General features: G+C 54.3%; 1 protein-coding gene across 5 annotated transcripts in view; it reads left to right on the forward strand.

The window, feature by feature from the left end:
• Window positions 1–12611, forward strand: part of DNAJC13 (DnaJ heat shock protein family (Hsp40) member C13) — a 1667846-nt gene that overhangs the window by 1511974 nt on the left and 143261 nt on the right. The window lies entirely within an intron of this gene.

The raw sequence follows: 12611 nt of genomic DNA on the forward strand, positions 1-12611 counted from the left end.
ACACTTGGCAGGACTATTTCAACGTCCGTAGCCCTCCGACGCTACGCCTGGTTGCGTTCGACTGGTTTTTCCAGGGATGTCCAATCCACCCTTATAGGCATGCCCTTTGATGGCCGTCGCCTTTTCGGCGACAATGCACTAGAGCGCTTTAAGGACTCACGGGCTATGGCCTTGGGCCTCTCCACCACCTGCCCTGCGCAGTCTGCCTTTTGCCCCTTTTGTGGCTACGGAAGGGGTGCTCCGCTACATCCTGCCCATGGCCACAGGCCAGCGCAAGCTGTTCAGCCACAGCGCGGCCGGGGTCGTGGGAACCAGCGGCGTGGTTCTGGGTGCCAGCGAGTGGGCCAGTCCACCACATACCCCTCTGCAGCAGCCTCCAAACCTTCCTAGTCCGACCTTTCAGGGCCACCTAACGCCAGTGGGCGGCAGTATCGGCCATCACCTCCCCCACTGGCGCACCATCACGTCGGACATGTGGATTTTGCAAATAGTCCAGATGGGCTACTCCCTCCCCTTCAAGACTACCCCTCTATCCATGCCACCTCAGCACCATCGCATGTCGGAGGATCACCTGGCCCTTCTCCAACAGGAAGTTTCGGCACTCTTGGCCAAGGGAGACACCGAGCGCGTTCCTGTCCCAGAAGAAGGTCGTGGTTGTTATTCCCACTACTTTCTGGTGCCCAAGAAGGACAAAGGTCTGCGTCCTATCTTGAATCTCAGGAATGTCAACCGCTACCTCTGGAAGGAGAAGTTCAAGATATTGACGCTCGCTCAGGTCTTGTCTGCTCTAGACCCTGGAGACTGGATGGTAGCGTTGGACTTGCAGGACGCTTGCTTTCACATTCCTGTCCTGTCGGCCCACCGGCGTTACCTGTGGTTCACGGTAGGCCACAAGCTTTTTCAGTTTACCGTGCTCCCTTTGATCTTACCAGCACCCCTTTGGGTGTTCATGAAAGGGATGGCGGTGGTCGCAGCTCATCTGCGCAGCTCAGGGGTCCCAGTCTTCCCCTATCTTGATGACTGGCTGTTGAAGGCGGGCTCACCCCTGGCTGTCGTCTCCTGCCTCCAGACTACGGCCGTCCTCCTGCATTCGCTGGGGTTCTCCATCAACGGGCCAAAGTCACACCTGACCCCTTCTCAGAAGCTCCCCTTCATCAGAGCGGTTCTGGACATGAGCAAGTTTCGGGTTTATCTGCCCGAACAGCGAGTCCGAGATATTCGGGCTATGATTCTGATCTATTAGCCTCTATCCCGGGTTTCGGTCAGGGTGACCCTGAGGCTGCTGGGCCTCATGGCCCCCTGCTGGTCGATCATGCCAGGTGGCCTATGCGGGCTCTAGAGTGGGACCTGAAGTTCCAGTGGGCGCAGCATCAGGGGAAACTGTCCAATTGCGTCCAGATCTCAGAGGGCACTGCACGACAATTGCAGTGCTGGCTCACGAACCAGGATTGGGTCAATGGCAGATCCCTCTCCCTTCCCCAACCGAAACACACAGTGGTGACGGACGCATCCCTTCTGGGATGGGTCAGCCACATGGGAGAGGCGGAGATCAGAAGCCTCTGGTCTCCAGCGGAGTCCGGGCTCCACAACAACCTTCTGGAGCTTCGGGCGATCCGTCTGGCACTCCTTCCCTCTTTCCAGGGAAGAGTAGTGCAGGTGTTCACGGACAACACCACCGCCATGTGGTACTGCAACAAACAGGGCAGGGTGGCATTGTGAACCCTATGTCAGGAGGCCCTCCGCCTCCGGACATGGCTGGAACGTCAGGGCATATCCTTGGTGGTTCAATACCTGGCAGGTTCACTGAACGCAAGGGTGGACGAACTCAGCCGCAGGTGCATGATGGATCACAAATGGCGTCTTCACTCGGAAGTGGTGCAAGGTCTCTTTCAGCAGTGGGGAAAGCCTTGGTTAGATCTATTTGCCACCGAAGAGAACGCACAATGTCAGCAATTCTGCACGTTGGAATTTCCAATGCGACACTCGCTAGGTGACGCTTTTCGTAGCGAGTGAAGTTGCGGTCTTCTATACGCCTTTCCGTGTATTCCACTTCTGCCCATGGTGCTGAAGAAGATCAGGCGCGACCGGGCCCAAGTCATTCGTGTGGCTCCGGATTGGGCACGAAGAGTCTGGTATCCCGAGCTGCTCACATGGCCATCACAGCAGCAGGGGACAGTCCTCCACCCGGACCTGTCCAGCCTCCACCTTCTTGCCTGGATATTGAGCGGCGGCAGTTGACGTCGTTTGACTTGCCTCCTGAAGTTTTTGATGTTATCTTGGCAGCCAGGTGTACCTCCGTTAAGACGGTATGTGCCTGCAGATGGAACTAATTTAAGTCCCCTGTTGGAAATCGCTTCCTTAAGGGCATTACTCATCTTTTTTCCCCTGTTCCCTTCGTAATGCCTCAGAGGGACTTGAATCTAGTTCTTACATATCTTATGTGAGCTTCCTTTGAGCCACTACATAACTGCCCTTATAGGCTTCTGACTTTGAAGACTGACTTTTTGGTGGCCCTCACCTCTGCGCGCAGGTTGAGTGAGATCCAAGTTCTTTCTTCTAAACCTCCTTTTCTGACTGTTCATCCGGACAAGATTGTCCTTAGAACTTGTCTTTCCACTCCTTTCCACATTGGACAGACCATCACTTTGCCCACCTTCTTTCCGTCTCGGCATCCTTCAAAAGAGGAAGGGAGGCTCCACCCTCTGGATCCAAAATGTGCACTTTCATTTTATTTGGATCGCACAAAGCAATTCCGGGTGGATGATCAGATCTTTGTTGGCTACGTCGCGCCGTGCACAAACAGACCATCTCTAGATGGGTCGTTTTGTGCTTCAAAGCTTCCCTTTCCGTGGCAAAGAAGGAGCCTCCAGTGGGGCTACGCGCCCATTCCACCAGGACGACGGCACCTACCACTGCTTTGGGACGCGGAGTCCCCCTCAATGACATCTGTCAGGCAGCTACGTGGGCATCGCTGCACACGTTCCCAAAACACTACTGCCTGGACAGCCAAGTCCGGAGAGACAGCTTCTTTGGCCGTTCAGTTCTCCAGGACTTTCTGGTGTGATATTGCTGGGGTATCTATTCTAAGGTAAGGAATCTCTATAACGAACTATTTTTCTTTCAGATGAGCAATTTACTTACCTTCGGTAACGATATATCTGAAAGAAACACGTTAGTTAGATTCCTTACCTTAGAATATCCCCAGGCGTCAGACTGGATCCGGAAAGATTTTTCGTCAGCAGTACCCCTGCTCGTTGGTAGGCGTCGTCTGCGGCTCCGCGTCCGTCGGCGGCGGTGTGATCGCTGGTATGACGTCAACGGAGTACTTAGACGCCGCCCTCGCGTGCTGACGTCAGTTCTTCTTTGTCAGCAAGCGCAGATTCGGGAAGAGCGTACCCTTAGTCATTTTTGGACTACCTTTTTGGACATTTTGTCTATTTTTTCGAGTCGACTTCGACTCCTGGTGCCAGTAGGGATGCTCGGGTTCAAGCCGTGTGACGTCTGTCACCGACTGATGTCGGTTACCGACCCCCACCATCGGTTTCTCTACTGTTTTGGGGCCGACCACGATGACAAGTCGTGCCCCGACTGCCGGGCCTTAACGTCGAAAGCTAGGCGGGAGCGGCCCCGCAAGCTCCTCGAGATCCGGCAGTCGGCTCAGCGCCGCTCGAGGTCCCGGTCGAGGAGGAATTCGAATGACCGGTCGCGGAGCCGCAGTCATCACCGCTCGTCGGGATCCAAGTCCTCGCACTCAGGTAGGTTGAGGCATGGCAAAAAGAAGTCGAAGAAGCGGCATCGCTCTTCTGACTCCCCTCGCCGGTCGAGCGACTCGCCCGAGGGTTCGGGTGGCACCACCCGCGGGGCTCCGCCGGAGCCGCAGGAGTCGCATCCGGCCCCACACCCTCCGGTTCCTGGCCTTCATGCGACTCCGGGCGAGATTCGAGACTTCCTCGTGGCCATGAGGACTCTCTTCCCACCGTTGATGTCTGCTGGCGCGCCTCCGGGCCCTGCAGGTCCGACTGGGGTTCCTAGCGAGCCGGCAGCTTCGGCCCCGGCGCCATAGTCTACTTCGGTCCCAACGCCGCAGGCCCCCGTGGGATCCAGACCTGGATCCCGGTCGACGCCAGTTGACCTCACGACTCCTCCGGTGGCGCCGACCCCCATGGTGTCGCTCCCGGCGCCATCCTCGGACGACACCGTCCCTGGTTTTAGTCCGGGTCCGGCGTCGGAGCGGCACCGCTCGGCGCTGTCTCCGGCGCCATCTTCGGCGTCTATGGGTGAGCCTTTCGCCTATGACCTGGCTCTGTCATTTCCGCCTGTTTACCAGGACACGGATGAAGGGGAGGACTGGGAGGGGTCTGAGGACCCTCTGGCACAGCAGTGCCAGTTAAGTCAGGACTTGGCAGATGAGCTGGGGGAGGCCAGTGGTCTAGACACTTCGCCTGGTTTCGTCTCTCCTCCTAACGTGGCTACGGAAGAGGGCGCTACTTATGCTGTGCCTGGAGCTCCCTGTAGCGGCTGTGAGGACTAACCTCCTCACTGAGGTGCTTCAACCGCCAGTAAGCTTTTCGGAGCCTCTGCTGCAGTTTTATGAAGCCCTCACCGACGTTCTGATGGGCACTTGGTCCAAGCCCTCCACAGTCTCTCCTGTGGATCGGAACGTGGCCCGGCGCCACCATCCAGCTCCGGGCGACCCCTGCTTTCTGATCGTACACCTCACCCCTGAGAGTCTGGTTATCCAGGCCTCCACGTCCCAAACCGCCTTCCCGTCTGCACCTCCGGACTGGGAATCCAAAAGGATGGAACAGTTTGGCAAGAAACTGTTTTCCTCCCTCAGTCTTGGGTTGCGGTCCATTAATACTGCATGCCTTTTGGACTGTTACACCCACTCTCTGTGGGATATGGACGTGCTGCCCCAGTTTCCATAGGAGGCCAGGACACGGCTCGCCAAGTCTCTTGCTGAGGGGCGTGATGCAGCATGGTATTCCATTAGATGTGGACTTGACACCATGGACTCGCTGGGTAGAGCGATTGCAACTACGGTGGCGATTCGTTGTCACGCCTGGCTGAGGTCCACAAACTTTTCAGGGGATGTCCAGAGAACTCTCATGGACATGCCCTTTGATGGCAGTCGCCTTTTTGGCGACAAAGCAGATAGCGCGCTGGAGCGCTTTAAGGACTCCAGGGCTACGGCCAAGTCCTTGGGTCTGTCGGCCCAGCGCCAGCAAACTTATGCTTTTCGCCCCTTACGTGGCCAAAGAAGGGGAGCTCCCGCATGTACGTCCAGCCACAGGTCGCAGATCCAGCCTCAACACGGTCGCGGACTTGGATTCCGCCGTGGCGGAGCAGGGGGACAGAAAGCCGGTCAGTCCACATCCGCTCCCGCAGCATCAGCCTCAAAGCCTTCCTAGTCTGAGCTTTCAGGCCCATTCCACACCAGTGGGAGGCAGAGTTCGCCATCACCTGCTCCACTGGCGTACCATCACTTCGGACAGGTGGGTGCTGCAAATCGTCCGTAGGGGCTACTCCCTCCCCTTCGAGGCGACCCCTCCAGCCATGCCACCGCAGTACCACCCCATGTCGGGGATCACTTGCAACCTCTGCAGGAGGAAGTTACGGCCCTCTTGGCCAAGGGGGCCATCGAGTGCGTTCCTGGCCCAGAAGTAGGACGGGGTTGTTACTCCCACTACTTTCTGGTTCCCAAGAAGGGCAAAATGGGCCTACGCCCTATTTTGGACCTCAGGAGCGTCAACGCCTTCCTCCGGAAGGAGAAGTTCAAGATTCTGACTTTAGCTCAGGTTCTGGCTGCCCTAGACCCTGGAGACTGGATGGTAGCGTTGGACTTGCAGGACGCTTATTTCCACATCCCCGTCCTGCCGGCCCACCGGCGTTACCTGCGGTTCACGGTAGGCCACGAGCACTTTCAGTTTAACGTGCTCCCCTTCGGCCTCACCAGTGCCCCTCAGGTGTTCACCAAAGTGATGGTGGTGGTCGCAGCTCATTGTAGGAAGGTGGAAACTGACTATATGGTTGCCCCCTACTTTTCTCCTGGTGTTTGAATGGTTTTTGACTAGTCTGGCTGGGATCCTGCTATCCAGGACGCCCAGCCTATCTGCTTACTCCGTTAAATGATTGGTGTGCATATTAGATGCACTAGTGATTGGATACTGTGGTACCTTATGAGCCCCTAGTATATGGTACCTTAGGTACCTAGGGCATTGGTACTTCACAGGCCTACCAGGGTGTGCAGCATGTATTATGCCACCCCTGGGAAGCATTCACAATCTGACACCACAGGCTTGCTACTGCAGCCTGTGTGAGGTAGTGTTAGCACTCCTCACTGAGGTATAGGTTCCTATATCTCACCATACACACACATATAAACCTATAAGTCACCCCTATTGCATGCCCTAACAATCCTGAGGGCAGGGTGCTTGGTTTACTATGTGAGGGGGTGCTTCTGCATGAGCAGGACCTCTCTGCAGCTGGCAGAGTCTATTCTCTGCTGCTGTTTGTGGATGCGGTTAAACCATATACTCTTAAGTGCATTATAACCTCGCGGTAAATGCTAACTTTGGAATGACTGCATCAAAACATGTCTTGTTTGGTGTCAAACAACTTGGAATCATACTCCCACACCAGTAACTGGTGTGGGAGTATGATCCCACCCTTCTAGAGGGGACGACATGTACCCACTGTACTAAACGGTAGAAATCTCATAGAGCCCTGGCATCACAAATTGGATGCCACCAGCACAGACACTGGGCTGCCCTCCTGCTGCTGACCGAAACTCGCAGTGGAGGAAGCCCAACAAAAGGTATCCTGTCACAGGGAGGTGTCACCACCTCCCAGACAGGATTTAGTGTATTGGAGCTGGGTGGGTGCACTCTTAGAGTGCTTTGAAGTCCTGCACTGGGGGAGCAGTAGGCTCCACTGTGCATATGCCAGCTCAAACCGGTTCAGGGGCTACCTGCCCCTGCTCTGGCGCGAAACTGGACAAACGGAAGTGGGTGTAACCACCCACTACTCTGACCCTCCTAGAGGAGTGGTCATAGAGCTAGTCCCTCCCCTATCTTCACTATAAGATACCAAGCATTGCCAATGCAATTCATATTACCCTGGACGACGCTCTACAAAGAAGAATCCTGGCCCTTCGTCGTTCCACTATCTCTGGAAGACTGAAGAATCTCCCTTGGAGTCAAGGAGTGACTCCCCTGCTTGGCAGGCACCAGTAACTTTACTCAATGTGAGAAGTTGGCCTGATGTATGATGTCACTAGTTCTAGTGTACACCTTATATCAGTCCAAACAACCCTTATGGTGATTGGTTGTAAAGTCAACCTTATAGACCAGCTATCCTAGTGGTAGCATGGACAAGAGCAGTCTTAGGCTAAACTCTGAATGGCATGTGAAGCCAGCTGTGATACCATATATAATCCCTTGAATACCAAATGAAAGGACACCACAACAGATATATATATATAAAATAAAGTGTATTTATTCTAGTCAAACCCTCAGCACTCTTTATGAGATTAGAGGTAAGTACAACACAGTCTTATTCAAGCATACATTAAGTCACACAGGTAAGTAATACAGTTAGGCCCTAGGGGCCACGCAAACCATATACTAAAGAAGTGGTATAAGGACCACTGTCACGGAAATAGGATAGGCCTAGGCCTAGGGAATCGCTGGGCTACACTACACTAGCAACAGTTAGGAAGTGGGAGGCCCACGGGATTCAGGTGCAGAGTGGAAACACTCACGCGTAATGCGTAAAAGTCGATAGAATTACTAGCAGTTAGAAATTAACAGTTTAAGGGCACTTCTGAAGCAGCTAGAGAGTCGAGACTCGGAAACTAGACACTAGGATAGTCACTATCCTGATGAGCACCGGAGTACCCAAGTTACCTAGCCCACAGGCTGCGGGTGCATAGGGGTGAAGTTGCGTCGGGTTTCGTCGTCGACTCCTATGGATGCCTGAAGAAAGATGCTGACAGGCAGTCAGTGAAGAGTGTCCGGTGGATCCCAAGGCTGGGATCAAGAAGAGAGGATACGTGCAAGCAGAAGGGACAGAGTCAAGGTCACTAGCCAGTGACCACGTGGAACCAGGAAGGAACCAGGCGATGTCGTGAAGATTGCAGGTAAAAGGTGAAGCTTGTCGCTGCAGCCACGTGTACCAAGAGACGTCGAGGACGACCAGGACCAGGAGGCGAGCTGTCCCACGAAGGCTCTTGCTGTCGGCGGCGTCTAAGTCGAACTAGGACTCACCAAGCCTTGGCAAGCGGAACCCACGAAGAACGGAGGACTTGCTTCTGGTGCAGACCAGGAAGGTCTGGGGTGCTTCTCTTTTGCAAAGAAGCGGGAGCCAGTCTAGAGGAGCCAAACCAGCAGTGAAGATTTCAAGGTGTGTCGTCACAAAGGCCGCTAGCCAACGGGCAAGCAACCGGACAGACGCGGCAAGCAGGAAAATGCAGAAGGGTCCCACGCAGGACTCGTGGAGTGTGGGGGGCTGATCTTCGGTGCAGATGGTGCTTGGGGTTGGGGCTTCTCAATCCCCGGTGCACAACTTCGAGGGTGCCTCAGAAGCTGCGCTGGAAGATACTCGCCACTTTTCCCAGGTAGCCGGTCCCACGTCTCTCGTCGCCTCCACGGATCTCAGCTCGGCTGTGGATGTGGATCAGGGTCGGAGAAGTCTGGAAGTCAAGGCTCTGGTCGGGCTCTGCAGTCGGTCCCTCGTAGAACTTCAGCAAAGGGTAGTCTCTTGATGGTGCCTGTTTGCACAGGGTAGCCACTCCTTGGCCACAAGGGAGATTCTTCAGTCTTCTTCTTTCGTTGAATGTCGAAGGTCCAGAGTTTCTGTTCAAGTTGCAGGTTCAGGATAATCTAATCTCCTGGGGCCCTGCTACCACTCTTATACTAATCTGGGGGGCTGGGTTGCCTGCTAGGTCACGCCTTATGGGTGGGACCTGGGAGGGGGGTGGTTACACCCCCTTCCCTTTGTCCAGTTTCGCGCCAGGACTGGGGCTGGAGTGCCCCAGCACCGGTTTGAACTGGACTATGCATGGAGCACCTTGTGTGCCCCAGGCAGTGTCTCGTTTCATTCATCCCTCCCTGCCCAATACACTAAGGCCTGTCTGGGGTGGTGCTCGCACCTCCCAAGGCAGAAAACCTATTGTCCAAGCCTCCCTTGCCGGGATCACTCCCAGCAGCAGGAGGTCAGATTTGTGTCGTGGCAGCAGCATCCATTTTGTGATGCTGGGGCTCTGGTTAACTTTAACCGGGTAAGTAGGTTACAACATGTCTTCTCCCTCTAGAAGGGAGGGATAATATCCTCATCCCCAGAAATGGGATGGGGGTATTATTCCAAAGTGTTAGACACCTTACACGACATGTTTTGATAAAGCCAAACCATAGTTACCATAACCGTTTAAGATTATAAGGCACTTTAAGAGTATATGGTAGGCTATATCATAGAACAGCTATAAGGACATGGTTGCGAAAGCTGCAGACTGGCTCAGCTCATGCTAGAGCACCATCTCACATGTTTCCAAGCACTCTGCCTCCAGGATTGTTAAGGCCTGCCATAGGAGTGGCTGATAGGTACACGTGTCTATATGTAAGATAGGTATAGGAATACTACACCTAAGCAAGGAGTGATTACACGACCTTGCCCCAGCTGAGTGATCAGCCAGTTGTGTCATAATGGAAGGCCAGGCCAGGGGTCGCATAATACATGCTTCAGCCCCTGGTAGGCCTAGGGTACACCTATGCCCTGGGTACCTAAGGAACACTGTACAGGGGCCAATAAGGTGATCCTATCCAAATGGGTTATGCACCTAAAGTACATAGTATCAATTTTGAGAGAGAACAGCAGGGCTGTGGGTCTGATTAGCAGGCCCACAGCCACATCTAAGTCGAAAACCAGTAAAGCAAAAGCAAAAAGTGGGGGTGAACATAGAAAGCAGACCCTACTCTCCTACACAACGGTTACAAACTTCACCGCTCCCGCCGGAGTCCGAAATTCCTGCGTCCCCTGAAGCGGATTTCCTGACCTCTCGACGGCCATTTTGAGTCCCCAGTGAAGCTGTGGCATCTGGACCCCACGAGTGACGAGGAACAGCAATACCAGGGAACCGTGCACTGATTTCGAGTGCAAACCCTAAACAACGTTCTATGAACTTGTGCTTTGGACCATCTGTAGTTCAAGTCCCTAGCAGGTCTGGTACCGAAAATCAGCAGCCTACCCCGTCCCGAGTGACCGTGGGCTCCTGTGCGAAAGGCGTCTTCGCGGTTACTTGCCCGTTGGCTAGTGACTCACCTGCAGACTTTCTCATCGACTTCAAGGGCTCTCCTGGTTGCTCCGGGCCTGCCCTCACTTACCCTCGCTGGGTAAGTCCATCAGACCTTGCTGGTCTGCATCACCGACTATCTTCAGTCCACACGAGACTTGCAGTTGCCAGGGCTTGTTGGCTCCAATCTGGTTGCCGACACCGTCATCAGCTGCAGACGTCGTGGGACACTCCGAATCCAGCTGCTGGTCATCGTCGATCCCTCCTGGACCTCGTGAGCGAAGAGACAAATCACCATCGATGACCTGAAACGACGCGACATCAGTGGTCATCCATCCTGCTAGCCACCGGTCACTGGCAAGTGACTTTGAACACTGTCCCCTCAATTTTCAGGTCCTCTTCATCTTCAATCCATCTTCGGATTCCAGCGGACACCTCTTCAGTCGTCTCAAGCAGCAAGTCTTCAGTGGTCTCCATTGAAAACAGCATCGCGACCCGACACCAAAAGACACCTATGCACCCGGCTTCCCTGGGTGAGGTAACTCGTGCACTCCGGTGCCCACGTGTGTGTTGGCCCTCGAAATACTTACCCTGTAAATGGCTTGCTTGTTGACCTCTTCGAAGTCCCCTAAAACTTTAAAATACAAACCGCGACTTGCTCCATTGTAACCTATAGGAAACCCGCGGCTGTGTTTAGACACTGCACGCGTCTCCCGTGGGCTTGTTACTTACCTGCTAACACTGCAGAAGTGAAGCCCCAGCGATTCCCAAGGCCCTAAGCTTTGTCATTTTGCAAGTCGAGTTTGTTAAACCATTTTCTTAGTATATGGTCTGGTACGCCCCTAGGGCTACAGCCATATTTGTGCTTAATTTATTGAGAACTGTTGACATTTGAATGTGTATCTGGGTTCTAATCTCATAAAGAGATTAGTAGAGTGTATCTAGAAATAAATACATATATATTTGATATATATACCTGTGTGGTGTCCTTTTCATTTGGTAATTCAAGAGATTATAAGGTAAAACAAGCTGCTTTACATTCCTCAGAGACTTAACTTGAAGGATGCTCTCCACAGCTACCACTAGGATAGCTTTCTTTAAAAGGTTGTCTTAAACCTATCTACCATAAGAGACGAATTGGACTGGTGCAAGGTGGCCACTATAACTAGTGACCAGCATATGCCAGGCCAACTTCTCACACTCATCTGCGCAGATTAGGGGTTCCAGTCTTCCCCTATCTCGATGACTGGTTTGGCTCGCTCCGAACAGTTGTCTCAAACCTCCAGACTACGGCCGACCTCCTGCATTCGCTGCGGTTCTCCATCAACGTGCCAAAGTCGCATTTGAGTCCCTCCCAGAAGCTCCTGTTCATCGGAGCGGTTCTGGACTCTGCACAGTTTCGGGTCTATCCTCCCGAACAGCGGGTTGGGGATATTCAGGCTGATTCCTGTCTTTCAGCCTTTATCCCGAGTTTTGGTCAGGATGGCTCTACGGCTGCTGGGTCTGATGGCCTCCTGCTGGTACATCACGCCAGGTGGCGGATGCGGGCTCTGCAGTGGGACCTGAAGTTCCAGTGGGCTCAGCATCGAGGCAACCTGTCCGACCACGTCCTGATCTCGGAGGGCACTGCAAGACAGTTGCAGTGGTGGCTCACGAACCGCGATTGGGTCAGTGGCAGATCCCTCTCCCTACCCCAACCGGAGCACGTAGTGGTGACGGATGCGTCCCTCCTGGGATGCGGGGTGAGGGGGGCACATGGGAGAGGCGGAGATCAGAGTCCTCTGGTGTCCGGCGGAGTCCCGGCTCCATATCATCCTATTGGAGCTGCGGGCGAGATCCGGCTTGCACTGAAGGCATTCCTTCCCTCTGTCCGGGGAAGTGTAGTGCAGGTGTTCACGGACAACACTACCGCCTTGTGGTATTGCAACAAACAAGGCGGGGTAGGGTCGTGGACCCTTTGTCAGGAGGCTCTGCGCCTCTGGACATGGCTGGAACATCAGGGCATCACCCTGGTGGTTCAACACCTGGCGGGCTCTCTGAACGCCAGGGCGGACAAACTCAGCCGCCGGTGCATGATGGATCACGAGTGGCGTCTGAACTCGGACGTGGCGCAAGGTCTCTTTCGGCAGTGGGGAGAGCCGTGGTTAGATCTATTCGCCACCAAAGAGAACGCGCAATGTCATCAGTTCTGCGCGTTGGAATTTCTAAGGCGGCACTCGCTCGGAGACGCTTTTCGGCGCGAGTGGAGTTGCGATCTGTTATACGCCTTTCCGCCTATACCACTTCTGCCCAGAGTGCTGAAAAAGATCAGGCGCGACCGGGC

The sequence above is a fragment of the Triturus cristatus genome, chromosome 10 (assembly GCF_964204655.1).
Source record: "Triturus cristatus chromosome 10, aTriCri1.1, whole genome shotgun sequence".
NCBI lineage: Eukaryota > Metazoa > Chordata > Amphibia > Caudata > Salamandridae > Triturus > Triturus cristatus.